The sequence below is a fragment of the Astyanax mexicanus genome, chromosome 15 (genome assembly GCF_023375975.1).
Source record: "Astyanax mexicanus isolate ESR-SI-001 chromosome 15, AstMex3_surface, whole genome shotgun sequence".
NCBI classification, from domain to species: domain Eukaryota; kingdom Metazoa; phylum Chordata; class Actinopteri; order Characiformes; family Acestrorhamphidae; genus Astyanax; species Astyanax mexicanus.
This window is the reverse complement of record NC_064422.1, coordinates 29,891,545-29,904,474: the sequence shown is the minus strand read 5'-3', so window position 1 is coordinate 29,904,474 and position 12,930 is coordinate 29,891,545. Positions and strand designations below refer to the sequence as shown.

Genomic DNA, 12,930 nt, shown 5'->3' with positions numbered 1-12,930 from the left:
TGGTTATGTTGGGACTACTTAGTCTGTGTATTTTATGTGCACTCAATCTTTCTCAAACTTTGATTAATGTAGTTTTACAGTGAGTATTTGAGTGTGCTTTGTGTTTAGGTATTTTACACAAAGAGTTTAACTAATAAGATTAATAAAAGGCATATTTTAGGCATATTTCAGACAGGTAAGAAATATGCACCTCTACTGTTCTGTTTAATTTCCATAGTGTAGAGGGTGTGGCTGCATCTGATCTATTTTGGTTGTTGGTCAGGGAGGTAGTTAAATTTTTTCTTTTTATTTTATTTATTTTTGTAGTTAGCTGTATTGTTACTCAGCGTAGGGAAGTGTGGTTTGTATTTTATTTTCCTTTATTTGGGGCTGTAGAGCTTTTTTAATTTCCACAGCTGTGACTTCTGACCTAGGATCGGTGTGAAGGAGAAAGCTAGGGGTTATATTTGTTTTCTAAACATCAACACTCGTGACCTCTTGAAGGTTGGTGATAGAAGAAAGTCCCAAGTGCCTGACAGTCTTCGTGAATTGGACATTGTAGTATTGTAGAAATGTTTGCAAATTTAAATTTACATCGCTGTTTTAACGCTATTTACATTTATCTTTATTAAAACCCCATGTTATTGATCCAATGACTCCTGGACAGAAGGTGTAATTGTATCAGTGATATATGATTACTCATAAAAAGAGGATACAGCACCTTCATATCTTATCGTACCTATCATTCTGAGCTCATACCACCTCGTGTATCCTTTTTAAATTGCTCACCTGATAGCTTGGAGCTTTTTTTTCTTTTATCTACTTGGGTTGGTAAATTAACATATTGTGGCGTGGAAGAGGAAGGAAGACCCGTGAGACTCATGCTGAATGCTCAACAGCTCCTTTATTGAACCGGCTTGCCACCCACTTACAGTCTTTAACAAGATTAGGAGAGCTAAAACCATACCCACAGAGCTAAAATAGCCCAAAGGCCACCAACCCAGCTGTGTGTCTCCCAGATGGCAGATCCAGAGTGGTGCCCACCCTCTCTGCATAACCCCTCCCAAGGGAGATGCCCCACCCCTGTCATCCTCGCACACAGGAGAACAGAAACATGCCTGCAGGCAGCCACACACACAACCCAGAGCCGCCACAATATCTTAAACTAGGAAAATATTGATGTCCTACAAAATGACCCCCTCTGACATGCAATTATATCACATGGTTATACGTGATACTGTGGCATTGGTGAGCTCTCATTATGCTTTAGGACATAAACAATTAGTTTGGGATTTGTGTTTATTTAGTGTAAGTAAGGATCTTTTAGTAGTGGTGTAAAATGTTGTCTCTATATTGTGTTGTAAGAGATGTTTTGTAATCTTGAGATGAGATGTGATGTATCCTCATATAACCTTTGTCTGCGTGTCTTGTACTTTCCCACTGTAATTTAGCCAAAAACCAGAGGTGAGCCTCTCTATGTAGTTTGGTTTAATATAAGAGGTTAAAAACATAATGGAGAAATAGAGGGTTCAGAGGGTTTTTGGCACTGATGGCTCAGTGGTTAGAGCACCGAGGTTATGACAGGGTTATGAGTTTGATAAGCTGTTAGTGCTGGGCCCTTGAGCCAGGCCTTTAACCCTCACAGCAATGTCTGTGCACTGTATGTTACTGTGTGTCTGTGTGTGTTCACTGCATGCAGTGAGTTCAAGCCAGAGGCCACATTTTTATCTGTGCTTGCAGCACAAAGATGGTAACTATGGATGTTTTATCGAAAAGTTAATGGAGTGAAGTGGCAGTAACCTTTCTGCAGGTAGCCCACGCAAGCCTGTTTAACATGAGGTTGCCAGAAGACAAATAGGAATATTTTTTCTGTATTACTCGACCTTAAATAAACCTTACTGAACACAAAGGGCAGAGAACACACAAAAAGAGTGAGATTTCATTCTCTCCAAATGTCTTTATTCTCCTATATCTTTACAAACATGTTGCTGTTTACTGCTATAATACTGTTTAAAAATGTCAGAGGTGTGTTCCTTGATTGACTAAGCATGCTTAAAAGCATTTGATTTTTAGAGAACATATACAGTATTGCATATTTGAGTGTGCTAAATTAGCCAGATATAACACTTTATTTGAATTTATTGCAATAACTAGTTGGCAGAGCTTGAATTTCTGTGCCGAATGAATACGCCTCTCATGTCTCAAGAAACCCATTATACAGTTGAAAATAACCTGAAGGTTATAAAAGAAAGCTGCCATACTATTCAAATTAGTTCCTGCAGAAACAGAGTACAAGAACGTGCCTGCCCTTCACCTGAGAGCAGAATTTAACAAAGTCATTTCAGCAAACGCCAAAACAAACTAAGAAACAGTTTTAAACTATATCTCACTGTACTAGACTACCACCTCTACTTGTTTCTGAGATGTTTTAGTGCTCATTAGAAGAAATGACTATCCAAAAATGATGAGCTTGGGAGTGATAGAGTACAAATAAACCCTGCCACACTGTAGTTATTGGGCCTGTTTATATAGAATGTATAATAATGATCCAGAAAATATTTATATTTGTCTTTATATAAAAAATGTTTTTCTACTCTCAAAAGAGAGTGCTGGAATTTAGGGGTAGGATGTTGTTCCACATTCAAAAGGCCATTAATAATATTCAGCAAAGAAGGATGTAGTGCTGACTCTGTTTTCACCCATGACCTCACCTAAAGCCATTTTTCATTGTGTTAGCAAAAAGTGGTCTTTATGTATTGTGAGGTTTGGGGTGTATTAATTCAATTTCCCTCTTGGATGCAAAACAACTGTAATTGTATTTCTTTTCTTTTCTTTGTGATTAAATTATTTTTTTAAGTTTGCTTCAGCAGTAGCACTAAGATCCTATGTAAATAGAGCTGGATGAGAAAAACAGCAATGTTTTGAGTTTCACTCACACCTACATGTGTGTGGGTGAAATTAAATCTATATTTATAAAAGAGAAAAAAAGGTCCAGAGTTTGGTTGAAATTGACAAGTTTAAACTCATTTCATGTGCTCATTTTAACCTAATTTTCTGTGACTCTTTCAAGCTGAATTCGGAATCACTCCCTATTACAGAAATATTACAAATATTTTTAATGCTGTTCAAAATCTTCCCTCTGAAACACTTCAAATGCAGCGTACAAATGTAGTGTTAAGATAATGTACACAAAAATGTTCAGTGTATCCCATAATGCAATTCAGTGATGTTGTGCCAAGCGTCCTCACAGCAGCACAAACAAATGTAGCTTGTTGTTCAGTTATTTCCAGGCCCCAGCTTTTGCCTCCCAAAGCATGCCACCAGCAGTGTCCATTGATTTCATTTAATTTCAATGTCATTTGAACCAATAATACCAATAATAATGTCTTCCAGCTGCTTTTGATGGCCTGTGTTCTTTTCTACAGTAAAATGACTTTCTGTCATTTGAACCACAGGTTTAACAATTATGTTCATTGAATAATTTCCAGTGAAAAATTAATGAGCTAAGGAGAGAGCCATTCTGAAGACAGCTTGAGTTTTCCTTTAGCTTTGTTCTGATTGGATAGTCTAACAGTCTCCCATGCTTTGTGTCTTATCTATTGGTTACTGAGTGAGAGGGGCGGGACAGAGCGGCTGGTGCTGCTGCAAAGCAATGAACAGCAGAATTATGGCTGAAAAAAAAGTTTATCTCTTAGGGTTTTAATAGTGAAAAGGGCTGTTATTAACTGCAGTAATGCCTCGAAGTAGCTTAACATTCTCCTTTAACCAGTATTACCGAGTAGCCTGAGTAACATTTTAACATTTTTATTAGCTAGCCAGCTGGGGTTACTTAGCAACCGCGTTAGCATTTAACTTTATTTAGTTGTTTGGAGAAGCCAGTGGAGCTTCGAAGTTAACGAACAGCTATACCCTGTGAGAGTGAGAGACTGTCGCTGTACTTCAGAAGAGCTGTTTTATGAGTCGGAGTGGCTGGAAATTAGAGCTGGACTTTGTGAGACTTGAGGTAAAGGGTGAGATACAGGAGTCCTCAGCCTAGCTGTGTGGAGCTGGATACCCGACTCCAGAGCTCTGTCAGAGAGACCTGCAGCCTGAGAGAGAGAGAGAGAGAGAGAGAGAGAGAGAGAGAAGAACGAGCCAGAAACCCCTTAAACATGACGTTTTCTGGAGGTACTGTAGCGCTACTTTCATTTTGCTTTTATCTTGCCCTGCTCGGGGTGAAGTGACCGGTGTTGTTTATTGTTTACAGTTTCCCAAGTATCAAAACAGGCCTGCACCGCAGGCGGAAAAATACAAAAAACTGTGTTTATAGGCAACAAGTTGTTCATATATCGCTAGCAGCCTAACTAGTGCTGAATAATCCAAATATTCATTAATTCAATTTATGCTGTCCATAAACTACACAACTTTGAAAAGATTCTAAAAACACTTTTAACAGACTAAAGTCTGACACCCTCTGGCATCTAGAGACTAGTCACAGACTTTTTACTCACAGACTAGTCACAAGCTAAGATTTTGCAAAGACTGGGGATCACTATTTAGCAAGACTACAACTAGTTTCTTTTGGAGATTATTTGCCATTATGGATGAGAAATGTGATGGTGACGTTTACATACACTATATATTACATATTAACCCTCCTATTATCTTTGGGGTCAATTTGACCCCATTCAATGTTTAAAGTCTTTGAATGAAATGGTTTACATTAGTTTTGTGATTTATTTGCTGAAGACAAGATGTAAAAAATATATAATATTTCAAATATTTCAATTTCAATGTCTGTTTTTTATGTGCATAAAACATAGGAAATATCAATATTTTACACTCATAAATGTTGAGGTATCTATGACATTCAGTTGTATAATCTTTCTCTAAACATCCCTTTACTTTAAGTCCTAACTTCACAACAGAATACTTATAATACCTATATAATACTAATAAAACAATATAATAATGCCAGAACCGTAAAGTAACTGGTGAATAAACTTTGCTAACATGTTTATTTAAATGTAATTATAATCATTTTCCAGAGGTTTAAATTACTGGGATAATTTTTATTCAGAGAATAAAGGGTGTTAGCAAATCTGAGGATAGTAAGAGGGTTAAGTTACAAATAATGTTTGTATATCAATACTGTGATTTATCAGACTCACAACTTTTGTCCCCATCAACAGTTATTTTTTCTCTGTTCTTGATATTTTTTAATAGAACACATTTTGTGTTTATCTCTGCCGATAAGCTTCTTTTCCCTCCTTTTTTGCTGCAGCATTGTATAGATTCACAGTTTCACTGCTGCACATTTACCTTTGTTTTAGATAAATTTTAGATAGTTTATTAGCTAGAAGTCTTGCAAAATGTGTATTTATTAAATTTGTTTGTGTCAAAAATAACACTGCACAATAAGACATAGTAGACTAAAATAAAATAACTTTAAATATAATGACTTTAAATTGCTACCTGTGTTCAAAATATTGTACATATTAAAGTAAGAAGAACCTTATAAGCCGTATTAACTGCAAAATGTGTTCTTATTTAAATTGTTTGTAAACAGTCACGTAAAAAATATTCTTGCCTTGGCTTCCTGTAGCTCTCCTATTGGCTGTTGACCTTGTTCAGGACTTACAATAATATTAAACACGATTGATATCTGAATTCCAGGAAGCAAAAAAGACTGGCTAAAACTCTCAGTCCTAACCACCTTACAGTAAACGATTGCACTGACCCGACCACAACTCAAGTCTAGCAAGTCTCTTGTGAATTTGTTCTGAATCTGGAAATTGGTCTGTGTTAGGTGTATGATTGGCATAAGGTTGTGTTCAGGAGCGGTTTAAACACAGAGATGTATAGTAACAAAGTAGAACTCCTTAACTACTGTACTTAAGTACTAAAATGTTGTATCTGTATCTACTGGAGTATTATTTTTACTTCACTACTGTACTTAAGTACTAAAATGTTGTATTTGTATCTACTGGAGTATTATTTTTTCTCCTATGTTCACTTTTACTTCATAAATTTCATACGTTTACTCTGCTTTATTTTTTATGCACTGCATCGTTACCCATTACAATTATAAAAATGTTACAAATCATTCCAAACCCACGTTGTCACTCCATTGTTATATTATATTATATTATATATATATATTACACATACTATTCTCTCATATGCTTATCCCTGGTATTTGAACACATACAGAATTATAATTAAGTGAAATATTAACATTATTTAATTATTTTAAGTGACCTTATGAATGAAGAAATCATCGGAAGGGCTCAAATGTTCTGAAATTATTAATAGTTTTATATTATCCTGTAGAACTTCTGAAAGTGATAGACTATTTGACGAACTCTTGATAACTATTAAATGTCAAATAGAATCTTTTATATGGGTACTGATTTCCCTAATTCTTCAGATGATCTCAAATAAAACTTAAAACATCATATTCTTTCACAAGTTACTGCAGGCCTATGTAGTTTACTAAACACTCTGAATAATCCCTGCAATCGTCTCTGGAGTCTTAGTGGTATTTTTCTGAGAAAACTGTTTGCAACTATAAGATTAAAACTGCTTTAGGGTGTGCCTCTGATGGAGCTGTCCAAGGTGCTGACTCTGGCTTTGATCCTGGAAGGACAGCATGCTGTTCCAAAAGATGAAATAGATGATAGATTTATTATCTGGTCTCACTGTCGTGATCATATTTGTAATAAAATAATCAAAAGATCTTTAAAGATGAATCAAGTATCAGGTTTCACAGCAATTGCATAATTTTTATAATTTATTTGTTGAAGAGCAAAGTGAAAAATAACAATCCATATATAACCATTCAGGTGTGATTTGGTATATTCCTTTGTTTGGACTTTACAGTTTGGTTAAATAGGGCGAAAATAACCAAGTTTGTTTTATTTTAATTTGACATGAAGCTGTGCAAGTTACAGACACTGTTACATATTGTGCAGTATGGTCAAACAGCATTACAGTTAAAACAGCAATATTTTTAAATCCACTACAGTTATACTCTGCACATCTAACAGCTTAATCAACTCTTAAACAAAATATTCTTTGACCAAAAGATGTTCATAATTTGATTTATAACAAGTGGAATCCTAGTGAAACCATTTTGTGGTGCTATATAGAATGTTTTTTCATATAATTTCAAGTTCGTTGGCTTCCCTGCTTTTCCACCAAGCAGGATGAGCAGATATTGCAGAAAACTGTAGAGAAATCCAGCTGGTATAACTGAGGATTCATACCCTTGCTTTGAAATAATCATTTGAGTGGTCCAGCTGACTAAGGCACTGCTACTCTGGTCCTGCCCTTATGTGCACTTTATAATTGATGCAGTAAGTCTGAGTTTTTGGCCTCTTTGGCTCACATTTCTATTATCAGTGCTGTTCTTTTTTAATTGTTGTTTTTCATGGTGCTTGGTTTTAAATGAAAATCAATTCTGCCATTAGATTCAGAGGTGTCAGGTGTCCTTGAAGTCGAATTGCTCTTTTTTTATTTATCCAGAGGAATCCAAGTGAGACAGAGGTTTCATTGCTTGTGGTTCTTTTTGCATCATATTAATACAAAGCAAAGCCATGCTTTTAAAAACACATAAACTAGGACTTTTTTAATTAAAAAAAATATATGTAAATGATTATGTAAATTTTGTTTTAAATTTACTTCATACATTTACATTTTTTTTTGTTTTGTTGGAAAAATGATTCTATTTGTCACTAGTTTAATATAAGAAAACAATAAGGAAAAACATGTGATATACATTCTCTTTTAATCCAACCACAAGCCTCATCAGATGCTCTCTGTTGTAGATGTTTATTTTTTTTAGTGTAGATTTTTAAGAAAAATCATCTTGCCATCAAGTTTTGCACAATGTATAGGAACATAAATTTACAGCATAACTCAAGCCTTTTTTAAAGTGTGTGTGAATGAGCAGATAAATCCTAGTTTGATGCTTCGATATCTTAGATATATCGCATGTTTGCAGCAGCCCTTGTATCAGGGCCATATGCAGCACTGCATATAGTGCATCAGGTAACTAACAAATACTGCCTTAGCCAGAAATAAAACACCTTAGGAAACCTACCAGAGCACTCTGTTTTAGGAATGAATATGTTTAGTTTTGCAAGGATGGTAGAAGAGGCACATTGATGCTACTGATTACAATATTTTGCCCACTCCACATTTAGAAATACTATTGCTTTCAATTTAAAAGAAAAATCATTGGGACTGCTGCTTTAATACAATAAAATACTCAGGGATGTTGAGCATTTCTTCTGCCTGTGTGAGATAAGATGAGATGACTGAAATTATTATGTTTTTTTATTATATAGCTAACAGATTTACTACAGAATACAATAAATAAAACAATTATAAGAAAGCAATAATGCATTTCCCCTCAATAATATGTTTCCCTGTATCTGTATTTAATTTTGGATTTGTCTTTTCAGTTCTGCAGATATTATGAGTATTACTGGGGAAGTTTCTTTTCCTAGAACAAGTCTAACCTCTAACTAGGCCTCCACAGAAATCATTACACAAGATGTATAATAGTGCTGTTTCACGCTGTCTCTCTAACTGCTGCCATACCTGTGGGGTGTTAAGCTGATCCTAATTATTTGCCACTGAATGGTCCAGCATCCACAAATTCTTGAGAACAGTTGACTTGCAAAGAGGTAATGGCAGCGGATTTTATATAACCCAGCTGAATATCTGATATATATATATATATATATATATATATATATATATATATATATATATATATATATATATATATATATTAGATATATATTTGTATAATATGCTTTCCTTTTACATTAGTATGTATACATTACATTAGTTTCTACATTTTCACATTCCAGATGATAAAGCGAGTCATTGACTTTAAACAGCTGTTGGCTAAGGTGAGGTAGAGGTGCTGTATTTCTTCTTTCTTCCATCATCATTCAGATCAACACTCAGTGGCTACTTTGTAATCATGTTGGCTCTTATGGCTTTCATGAATCACACTCACTCAGTCATGGGTCAGTGGGTGGTAAAATATATACCAAAAGTGACAGTATCAATATATAGAAAAAATACAATACCTTCCATTAAATACAGCTGTCAGTCAGAATATAATAGGGCAGGTAGCTGAAAATAGCTTACCATAACTACACTTAATTGAAACAGCATGCATGTGCTAAATAACATGCTTCTTTTTTTAAAGCTTTGTCTTATAAAATAACCCTTATTTAAAATAATTTCTCTGAATTCTTTGTTTATTGATGTTGTGTTCTTTTTTTAGCCTTTTGCTATTGGTCTCACAAAAATACAGAGATGGGCAATTGAGTTAACGATTCAGGTTTAAATTGCTATGTATTCACATGCAAATAGACTTCATGCTTGTCTTGGCCCTTGTCCATAATGACACTAGACAGAACACGCACTTGTCAAAAATAGCATGCGAACAGTAAGGTTGTGTTCAGACTGCTAGCCCATATCAGATTTTTGCATATCTAGATTGTATCCATATAGATTTTTGACTGTCCGAACAGCCAGAAAGCACATAAAAAAAAAAACTATTTTTGCAAATCATGGTGGTGTGTTGAAATGCGATTTCTTTTAGATTTGTGAAGATTTGCATCAGTCTTGTCATACAAATCGAATTTCAACATGTCTTTTGCATAACTTACAATTCGCCAAAAAAGTGTCACTAATTCCAGAGTGATGGAAGTGTGGCAGTCTAAGAAGAAAACAAAGGGTTAATTACTGAACCATATTAGTTACAGATTTGCAACCCATGCAGATACATTTGTAATGTTTGGAAGGAAACTCAAATTCAGTCTGATCACTTGCAAATAACAGGACAGACAGTCATCTCAACAGATTTGATTTGAGAAAATGATCTGATTTGCCTGCAGTCTGAACTCTGTCTAAGAGCATACCCATTATCTAGGCATGTATGGTGTGTGAAAGTTACAGAAAGGTACATTAATTTGTTGATTTGGGACACAGCAGACTCTTCTTGTGAGGCATAACAAAGTTCGGCTTGCACAAGTGTCTAATAGCTGTAAAATCTGATATGTTATCTTGTGAGTGAGGCTAAAACTGGCCAGCGTACTCACAGCAAGGCGGCATGAATTCTCAGAGTTTAAACGAGGCATAATAGTGGGTACCAGATGAATAAGACATTAATTCCACTTTTTTACATTGTTTAAATCTGGTAGTTGTTGTGACACAATCTTATGGTGACTAAATCAACTATAATACTGATGCAAAATGAATACAGTCTTTTTATATTTACTTCTGAAAGTGTTCTGAAACTTTCTCCCTCTCTTCTTTCTTTGGATGTATAAATATTGGAATTCTGTTGGTTAGACAGCAGAATAGCTGACATGTACCTTCTCTTTAAGTCTTAGCTGCAGGGTTTTGCTTCCTCTATATTGGGAAGTCCTAATCTTTACAGAATAAGTCTCTGGGGAGGTCACTTACTGCTTACAAAGTGGTCCTAATGTTGAAAGGATCAGAACACTGTTAGGAATGACTTTGTTAGTAACCTGCGTGAGGCTTTTGAAGGCTAGATTAGCTACATTTTCACACAGGGCCATGTAGGTTTGGATTTTTCTTCTCCCTTAATAATAAAAACCATAATTTAAAAACAGCATTTTGTGCTTACTTGTGTTGTCTTTGACTAATATTTAAATTTGTTTGATAATCAGAAACATTTAAGAGGGACAAACATGCAAAAAATCATGAAGGCACAAACACTTTTTTTTTACACCACTGTATATGGTTTAAATGTGACAAATGCCAGTTTCGTAACTTTTAACATTTTACAGTGTTAACATTTTGTTCTAGAAATTATGTCAGAATTATATAAAATGTTAAAATGTTTGGAACAGACCTGTAGAAGAAAAATACACTTAAAAAGACAAGCACTAACTCAGCACACCTACATTCTGTAAATAAGGTCAGATTATCACAAATTCATGGTGCATTTAGAATGTTCAGAATAGGTCACCTAGGGACTTCATGATATTTTAAATGGTTTGTCACACATAATGTACGTCACCATGAGCTATTTTGTGTTAAACTGAACTTTCCCTACTGTTCTGAAGAGTTTTTTACAGTGTGCAGACCTTGTTACAAAAAGTTTCTAAAGAGTAGTTTTACACAGTAGTTTCAAAACTTGCTCCTTAGTCTAGCCCAGCCCACATAGGATGAAAAATAACCTTTTTATTCACTGCTTTTCTGATGTCATAACCCATTTACATATAGATATGCATATTCATAGATTCCCACACCCTGCAGAGTTTTAGCCCTGGCTATTTACACTAAAGTAAGAAATGTTTCAGCATGAACTGCTTTTTAACCCAGGCACATTATAAAGCAGCTCATTACAGCAGAGATTGTTGACAAATTGTATTATTTTCTTCTTCTTCTTCTTCTTCTTCTTCTTCTTCTGCTTCTTCTTCTTCTTCTTCTTCTTCTTCTTCTTCTTTGTCGGGCAAGAGCTGTGATGCCGAAGTAGCTTAAGGGTAGTGGAAATCAATGTGATCTAAACTGAAAGAAGCAGACTGTGGATGATAATTATGTTACGGGCGACAGATGTGATGGCTTATTAAGGCCCCACATTAGTATAAACATGGGTTGGGTGATGCTTAGGATCCAGCCATGTTTATAATATAACTTTTAACCTGCCCCGCATACAAGTGCTTAGGGGATGGTTTGTACTTCTGGGTGAAGTAAACATGTTGTCAGTGGTTTAGCCTGTTTAAGTGCCCTACACAGGTTTGGCAGCCAATCACAGCTGTTGCTGTCTGCACCGTGTGATGCATAGTAGGGGTGGGCAATAATATCGTATACAATATATCGTGACACAGAAATATCATGATATTAAAAATCCATATCGTGATAATAGGGCTGTTCTGTCTTTAAAGTAGTCCATTATTTACTGTGAAGCTTAGGTGTATTTATTGTATAATTGTTTTAGTTTATAGTTTTTGTTTGCAGTTTATATGCATGAAAATATTCTGCAATATTATTTGCTGCATTATATTATTTTATGATATATTATTTATCTGGCCACATTATGATTATTCTGTTATACTATTATACTATATTCCTGAAATTAAGGAATTATTTTTCTGTTTTCCTATTTTGCCAAGTATATCGTTATCGCAAAAATACCCTAAAATATTGTGATATTATTTTAGAGCCATATCGCCCACCCCTAATGCATAGTTACATTTCTAGGGATAAACTGTTAAAATATTTAGTCTCTATTTAACACAATCTAAGTAAAATAACTTTTTTTGTGCGCAAATGTTTTACCTGGTCTGCCTGAATATTTTCAGCATGACTCCAGTTTGCCTTTGTAAAAAAAATATTGTATTGTTGTTATGTTATGAATTTACTCTAAAAACCCTGTTCATTGGCAAATAAATTCTAAACCGATCATCGTTTTTTGGTGTCAGGCATGCATTCATTTGCTCTGTCTTATTTATGTGCACATTGCAAAATTATGGACATTCATGTTTATTGGCTGTAAAATCACTGGTTTTATTTATACAGTCTGTAAAAGATGCCTAACCTGAGCTGCAGACAGATAGATTTTGGAAGGGGAAACTCATGCTGTGGGGAAATTTGTGGGCAGATGTTTCATTTGCAAGAGTGATCAAAAGCTTTGGTGCTTTGAGGCAGGTCTCAGTGGATGTGCTGTTACGCCACTGTCATTCATCTCTCTCGCATTTAGCAACATCATTAACATGCAGCTTCTGTCTCCACTCTGAGAGTGGCCCATTAACAGCACACAGGGAGCATGTAGGTGTGGACCGCAATCACTCCAGCTCACTTTCACTCATTACTGCTAAATGTCCCTTATTGAATCTCATTCAGAAAGTTGGCTTTAGCTCATCGGTTGGAGTTGTTGATGTTTGTAGATGTTTCTCTCTCTGTCTCTACTGTCTT

At 35.1% G+C, this 12,930-nt stretch overlaps 1 long non-coding RNA gene across 1 annotated transcript in view; it reads left to right on the top strand.

Annotated features, from left to right (window-relative positions):
- Positions 1-4,077: 4,077 nt before the first annotated feature.
- The window catches only part of LOC111192350 (uncharacterized), a 192,156-nt gene continuing 183,303 nt past the window's right edge, over positions 4,078-12,930 (top strand). Inside the window, exon 1 of the long non-coding RNA XR_007424493.1 lies at positions 4,078-4,146. This is a non-coding gene — a long non-coding RNA (uncharacterized LOC111192350). The remainder of the gene's footprint in view (positions 4,147-12,930) is intronic.